The sequence below is a fragment of the Pistacia vera genome, unplaced genomic scaffold, assembly GCF_008641045.1.
Source record: "Pistacia vera cultivar Batoury unplaced genomic scaffold, PisVer_v2 Contig577, whole genome shotgun sequence".
NCBI lineage: Eukaryota > Viridiplantae > Streptophyta > Magnoliopsida > Sapindales > Anacardiaceae > Pistacia > Pistacia vera.
Window position 1 is genome coordinate 360,808 of NW_022196420.1, and position 7,501 is coordinate 368,308.

The window sequence follows — 7,501 nt, forward strand, 5'->3', positions numbered from 1 at the left end:
TCCATTATAATTAACATAAATGTTTTTCCTTTTTTTTTTTTTTTTAACTTATTTATTCTTTTACTGATTTCGGGGCCAGGGTTGGTGACGAGTTCGAATAAATTCGGGGACAAACCCTGTCCTCGATATTTGTGCTTCTTCCCTGGACCAAATTTAAGAAGGCCCACAGGGCTCTCTGGGGCCATTTGGGTATCCATACTCATGGATAGTTTTATATAATATTCATGAACACATTGATGTTTAAATTTAATTAAATATGTTGTTATAAAAATCCGTAACAACTTGCAATACCCAATTGACTTTGAAGGAATTGGGTAGGATATGTGCATGACTAATTAAAATCAGCAAGTAAAGGTTAAACTAAAATAAACAAGAATCAAAGAAGATTTTTAAAGTCGTTTGGTAAGTTTGAATGATGCCTATGTCTACTGTTATTTTATCCAAAAGCTCTTAGAGACTAATACAATGGAATTGCTTGTGTTAGCCTAATAATAATGATCTTTTTCTCTTAATTTTTCCCCAACCCCTTTACAATGATTTTCAGGGATTTATATACTATGAAAAGATAACGGTTATAATAGTAAATTTCGAGATAATACCTTGATTTTCAAGGGATAATCCCATGATCACCAACCTAGTTGTTAGGCCAAAATTATAAGGAGTATTTTCATGATCCTCTCCTTGATTTTAAGAGATAACGCTTATCCATGGGGATAAGACTTATCCCTGATTTAGAAGATAACTACCCAAAAGCTCGCTTCAGTCTGCTGGTTGCTTCACAATTCACCTCGAGCTATAGCTCGCTCCTGGTGACAGCTCCCGCCAAGCTAAAACTCGCTTCAAGTTACCGCTTGCTCCAAGCTAATCGCACATCATTGCACAACAAAATAGAATTTAATAATACGATGAGTTGTGTTATGCCCGGGAAATAAAGAGTTGACGTGGAGTCACGTGACGAGACGTGGCCTGCTCCCGTCAGAATGGTAAGCGCACGTCAGGCCTGCCATGCACCATGGAGCTCCACGTGTCCGCTTACCTGCTCCAAATCGCATAAAATCGGCTTGGGAAGTGGGTAATGGGACGTAAAGCCTGATTATGTTCTGACATTCACACCAACCCAAGGATTTAATGATGATTACACGCATTCAGCTTGGTATAAGAAGAAGACGACCCCTTCATTAAAGGGATTCGATCATTTTGACATTGAATCTCTCTCTCTCAAAAAGGCTCTGTATTTTTACTTTTCAATCATTTGTAAGTCAGTCCGCTTTAGCGACCTGACCCACCATATCAATACAAATCAGTGGATGTAGGATTTGCTACCTTAGCATCCGAACCACTTTAAAAGCTTTCATTACATTTATTTCCTTTTTATTCAAAATCACGTGTACTTCTTGATCAATCAACGTTGTCCACGTGTCAGTTGGTTGGTGTCTGAAATCACGCATCAATAGTTTAGCGCTAGAAGGAGGGCTTGATTTAGCATTTACCTTTCATAAGGAGAATCTTCGACCCACTGGCCCTACAGTAACAAATGGCCCGCCAATCAGAACCTGAGCAAGCGAATCAGCGCCCTGAAGGAGTCCCCTTGACCCAAGGGGATACCCTCTCCAAGGTACTTCCAGTTCCTCAAAATGCTGCGGGAGATATCCCGGCAGCTTCGCAACTTGACCCCGCCATTAGAAGTTACCTGGAGAGGTTCGACAATACTCTCCAGACGATCAACCAGAGGTTGGACCGTTTGGACCAAGGCATGTCACCTACAACAGCTGGGGCGGTGCAACCGCCAAAGACGCCTGCAGGTCGCGCGAAAGCGCGGCAAAGGACAATAGCCCGAGTCGCGAGCACTGCAGCGCGTATACGCAAGGGAAAGCAAGTGGCAAAAGGTAAGCCTACGGGCTCCCAAGGACCAGCGAGCACAAATCGCGCCCCTAGCAGGGTGCCGGTAAAGCTGAGACTCGGCGAAAAAATAAATCCTGAGCTGTCCCATGCCGCGTCGCAAACTAACCCAAGCAAAAATGTCAGGTGTGATGATTCATATCACCGCCAACAGAATGGTCCCGATCATTATGCGGGTGGCCCCCACACCTCGCGGGGCGGTTCTTACCACCGCGAGGGTCGTGAAAACGCCCCGCATAACCCATCGCCTTCACACGCCACTAGCCAGCGTGTGTCGAGTGCGGCCGAAAATGCCGGTCGAGGCGAAGAGGAATCCGACCTCCGGACTTTCCTGAACCGTAATCGCGAAGGCCGGACTCGCATGGGTAAAAGCAACCCTCAATTGGGCCCGTTGCCATAAATTGAGGAGCTACAGCGAGCTCTAGACAGGTTAAGGGAGCAGCAAAGCGAACAGGCTCAGGTCTCCTCTGCATCCCCATTCTCTCCCGAAGTGCTAGCTGCTCCACTCCCACCAGGGTTCAAAATGCCCGACATGCGACCATTTGACGGGAACCATGACCCGCAGGATCATTTGTATGAGTTCAACGACCTGATGGAGCTCCATCAGGTTTCAGACCTTGCTAAATGCCGCTGTTTGGCCGTAACGCTCACTTCGCATGCCAAGCGGTGGTTAAGGTCACTCCCAGCGGGATCGATCAGTTCGTGGCCTCAGATGAGCACGACGTTCTTACGGCATTTCCAAGCCAATCGGAAATTTTCCATACCTTTGAGCTATCTCAGCAACATAAGGCAAGAAAGAGACGAACCCCTGCAGTCCTACATCGACCGTTTCCACAAGGAGCTGAACAAGGTGTGGCTCATGATCCAAAAGAGTCCATCCGAACACTTATAATAGCTGGAGTTCGCCCGCAAACCGACCTGTGGAAAGAACTGCAGGCTGAGGACGATGTTTCTCTCACCAGATTTTACAATCTTGCAGAAAAGTACCTCCGGATAGAGAATTCGTTGGCGGCACTCCGCCGTCGCGATCAAGGCACTTCGAGCAGTATGTCTCGTCGGGGAGGAAGCAGGAGGGCTGATCGCAAAGGAGACAATGATCAACAGAAGGGGAAGAAACCTCGCTACGAGCACAAAAAGTCCTATGCTCCTGTTCCTCGTCGCGACAGGGACAGACCTTAATACACTTCGCTGAACGTGTCCATATCTGCGATCCTTGACAAATCCGAGGAGGCCAGCCTGCTCGGTGAGCCAGAGCCAATGAAAACTCCCGCTACGGCCAGAAACAGCAAAAAATACTGCCGTTACCATCGGGATAACGGACATCACACTGATGAATGCCGAGCCCTAAAGCAGGCAATCGAAGAGCTCATTAAAAAGGGGCACTTCAAGGAGTTTATTGATGACTCCCCAAAAGAGAGCCAAGGGGAGCAAAAGAAAAAGCATCGTGATCGCAGCGGGTACAGTAGCGTTAATATAATTTTCGGAGGTCCACACCTCACAGGAAACACGCGAGGAGCACAAGAAAGGTATGCTCGCGAGGCATATCATGACCCGATTAGAGTAATGAACACTTCGCAGCCACCGCAAAAGGCTCGAAAAGAGGAGCCGATCACCTTCTGCGAAAGGGAAGCAGCTCGCTTGCACCATCCTCACGAGGATGCCCTGGTGATCACGCCTCTGATAGGGTGTCATAATGTCTGCAGAATGCTTGTGGACAACAGAAGTGCTGTAAACATCCTGTTCAAGACTGCTTTTGATAGAATGAACTTAGACGCGGCCGACCTAAAGCCCGCCTCGATACCTCTCTACGGTTTTACAGGGGACCACCTGATCCCCAGAGGAACAATCCAGCTACCAGTCATGCTCGACAACTATGACGAGGTGACTAGGGTTACCGAATTCCTGGTCGCGGACTGCCCATCGGCCTTTATTGGAATCTTGGGGCGACCTCTGTTGAGAAGCTTCAAGGCAGTTACTTCCATTTATCACCTCAAGATGAAGTTCCCCACTCCCACAGGGATAGGGGAAGTAAGCGGATCGCAAAGCGCATCTCGCGAATGCCATATAAAAGCAGTGCAGATGGCAGACAAAGGAAATGGCATTTCGCGATGTGTGCCTCGCCAGGCTATGGCGATCAGTCGGATCGAGCCTCAGCCCGGTCCGGCAGAGGATAACATAGATCCGCGAGTCCAGGAAATTCCTCCTAGTGGCCCGGTTGAGGATCTGACCAAAGTTTCGGTTGATCCAAAAGAGCCAAGCCGAGTATTAAAAATTGGGAGCTGTCTCAACCCTTAGCTCGCTTCCGAGCTGATAGACTTCTTAAAGGAAAACATGGACGTATTTGCCTGGTCGCATGCAGATATGGTCGGGATCAGTCTGGATATTATTTGCCATTCATTGAACATTAGCAGTGAGGCCAGACCGGTTCGCTAGAAAAGAAGAGCGATGGATCCAGAGCGGTACGCCGCACTAAAATCGGAAGTGGAAAACCTCCTCCGAAATGGGTCCATCCGAGAGGCACTCTACCCGACTTAGGTCGCTAACCCGGTCTTGGTAAAGAAGTCGAACGGCAAGTGGCGGACCTGTGTTGACTTTAGCGACCTCAACAAGGCTTGCCCAAAAGACAGCTTCTCTCTGCCGAGGATCGACCGGCTCGTTGATGCCACCTCAGGGCACGAGCTGCTGAGCTTTATGGATGTGTACTCGGGGTACAATCAAATCCTGATGTATGGGCCGGATGAGGAGCATACGTCCTTCATTACGGACCGGGGGCTATACTGTTACAAAGTTATGCCTTTCGGTCTCAAGAATGCAGGCGCAACCTATCAGAGGTTGGTCAACCGTATGTTCTCCGATCAGATCAGGAAGACAATGGAAGTCTATGTGGACGATATGCTGGTCAAATCCCGGGTCGCCCCAGAACACATTGCGCATCTCGCTGAGATGTTTGACATTCTCCGACTCTACAGAATGAAGCTAAACCCTCTTAAGTGTTCGTTCGGGGTGTCATCGGGAAAGTTCCTGGGGTATATGGTTAATCAGTGGGGCATAGAAATAAACCTTGAGAAGATCCAAGCCCTACTCGATATGGAGAGCCCGACCAGCAAGAAGCAGGTCATGAGTCTGAATGGGCGGATAGCGGCGCTTAGTCGCTTCATATCAAGGCTAACAGACCGCTGTTTACCATTCTTCAATGTTCTGAAGGCGAACAAGAAATTCGAATGGATTCCCGAATGCGAACAAGCATTCCAAAGTATAAAAGAACACCTGGGGAAACCACCTCTCCTCTCTAAGCCTCTTCCACAGGAAATCCTGCTCATCTACCTGTCCGTCTCTCAGTTCACGGTTAGCGCAACTTTAGTGCGGGAAGAGGAAAAGGCGCAGTGGCCAGTTTATTATGCAAGCAAGCGTTTATCGGATGCCGAGATGCGGTATCCAGAAATGGAGCAACTAGCCTTTGCTCTGCTGATCGCGTCCAAAAAGCTGCGACCTTACTTCCATGCCCATACAATTAACGTAATGACTAATTACCCCCTTAGGCAGGTCCTCCAGAAACCGGAAGCCTCAGGTAAACTGCTCAAATGGGCCATGGAACTGAGCCAATTTGACCTGAAGTACAAGCCCAGATCAACCATTAAAGGGCAAGCTATTGCAGACTTCATCTCAGAATTTTCCTATCGCCCGAGCGAGCAACAGCCCAGCGAGGTCGTGCGAGAAAGTATTCAGAACCTGTCAACCTGGAACCTCTACGTTGACGGGTCATCGAACAGGGAAAGAGCCGGTGCATGTCTTCTCCTTGTAAGCCCTGAAGGGGCTCGAATTCATGGTATTCTCCGGTTCGGGTTTAAGGCGACCAACAATGAGGCAGAGTATGAAGCCCTGCTCGCCGGGTTGCGGCTTGCCAAAGAAATGGGTGCAACCGCTATCAACATTTGCAGCGACTCCATGCTGGTCGTCAACCAAATTCTAGGGGAGTGCCAAGCTAAAGAAGAGAACATGGTCCGCTATCTAAAGGAGGCCAAGACCGCTCTGGGGTCATTTAAGCACTTTGAAATCACTCAGATCCCCAGAGATAGCAATTCCATAGCGGACGCTCTAGCAAAGATAGCCTCGTCGTTGGACTCAGAGGGTCCAGACAACATTCCTGTTCGTTTCATGGATGCTCCAACTATCAGCTCAACCGAACAGGCCGTTAACATGACTCAACCGGATTCCTGGATGAATCCCATCTCCCAGTACCTCAAGGATGGGACTTTGCCAGACGACAAGGTCGAGGCAAGAGTCCTGCGAGCAAGATCTACCCGTTACACACTCATTGGGGACCAGCTGTACAGGAGAGGATTCAGTGCCCCCCTCCTCCGATGTGTAACTGGTGAAGAAACAGACTACATCATGAGGGAGATTCACGAAGGAATCTGCGGTAATCACACGGCTGCTCGATCTCTCGCGAACAAGGTAGTTTGTCAGGGATATTATTGGCCCCGGATCCAGAAAGATACGCACAGCTTTGTCAAAAAATGTGACAAGTGCCAGCGGTTCACGAATATTTTGCGAGTCCCCTCACACAAGCTGATAACAATGTCTAGCCCCTAGCCATTTTCCATGTGGGGGATCGACCTTATCGGTCCCATGCCAGTTGAAAGGGAGGGGTCAAGTATGCCGTGGTCGCGGTAGATTATTTCACGAAATGGGTGGAAGCCGAACCACTGGCCACGATCACGACCAGAAAGTTAAAAGACTTCGTTTTCAAGAACATAGTGTGCCGCTACAGAATTCCTCACACCCTCATCTCGGACAATGGAAAGCAATTCGATAACGAGGAGTTCAAACAATTCTGCGACGAGCTGGGCATCCATAAAAAATTTGCCTCAGTCGCTAGACTGTAAGCAAATGGCCAAGTTGAAGCAGTCAACAAGACCATCAAGCATACCCTAAAAGCTAAGCTCGGGGCGGCCAAGGGAAATTGGGCTGACGACCTCCCCGAAGTCTTATGGGCGTACAGGACAACTCCAAGAACTTCTACCTCGGAGACCCCTTTTTCGCTAGCCTATGGCTGCGAAGCGATGGTTCCTATGGAGGTGGAACTGGTTCACTTCGGAGGGACTTGTACGATGAGGTTGAAAACGAAGCACTTATGAGGGCAAGTTTGGACCTCGTTGAAGAGCATCGCAGTAAGGCTTCGCTAAGGATAGCAGCCTACCAGCAGCGAGCAAAGAGGATTTTCGATTCAAAGGTCAAGCGAAGAGACTTCCAAGTCGGGGACCTTGTGTTAAAGGAAGTTCTCCTGGGGACCAGAGAGCCGAGTGTAGGGGTACTAGGGCCTAACTGGGAGGGACCGTACCGGGTCGACAAGGTGATTAGACCAGGGACTTACCATCTCAAAAGATTGAACGGTTCCAGAGTACCCCGAGCTTGGAACGCCGAACACCTCCGGCCGTACTATCAGTAATCCCGAACGCAGCTCTCAAACAGTTTTTGTTTCTTTTTTAATGTAAAGCATAATTTTGTTCGCTGGAAACAGTTCGCGTGTAAGAATTCGCATGAAAGATTACCTATGTAAAACTGAATTGTAAATTGAACTTATGTATGAAAGCGAACTGTT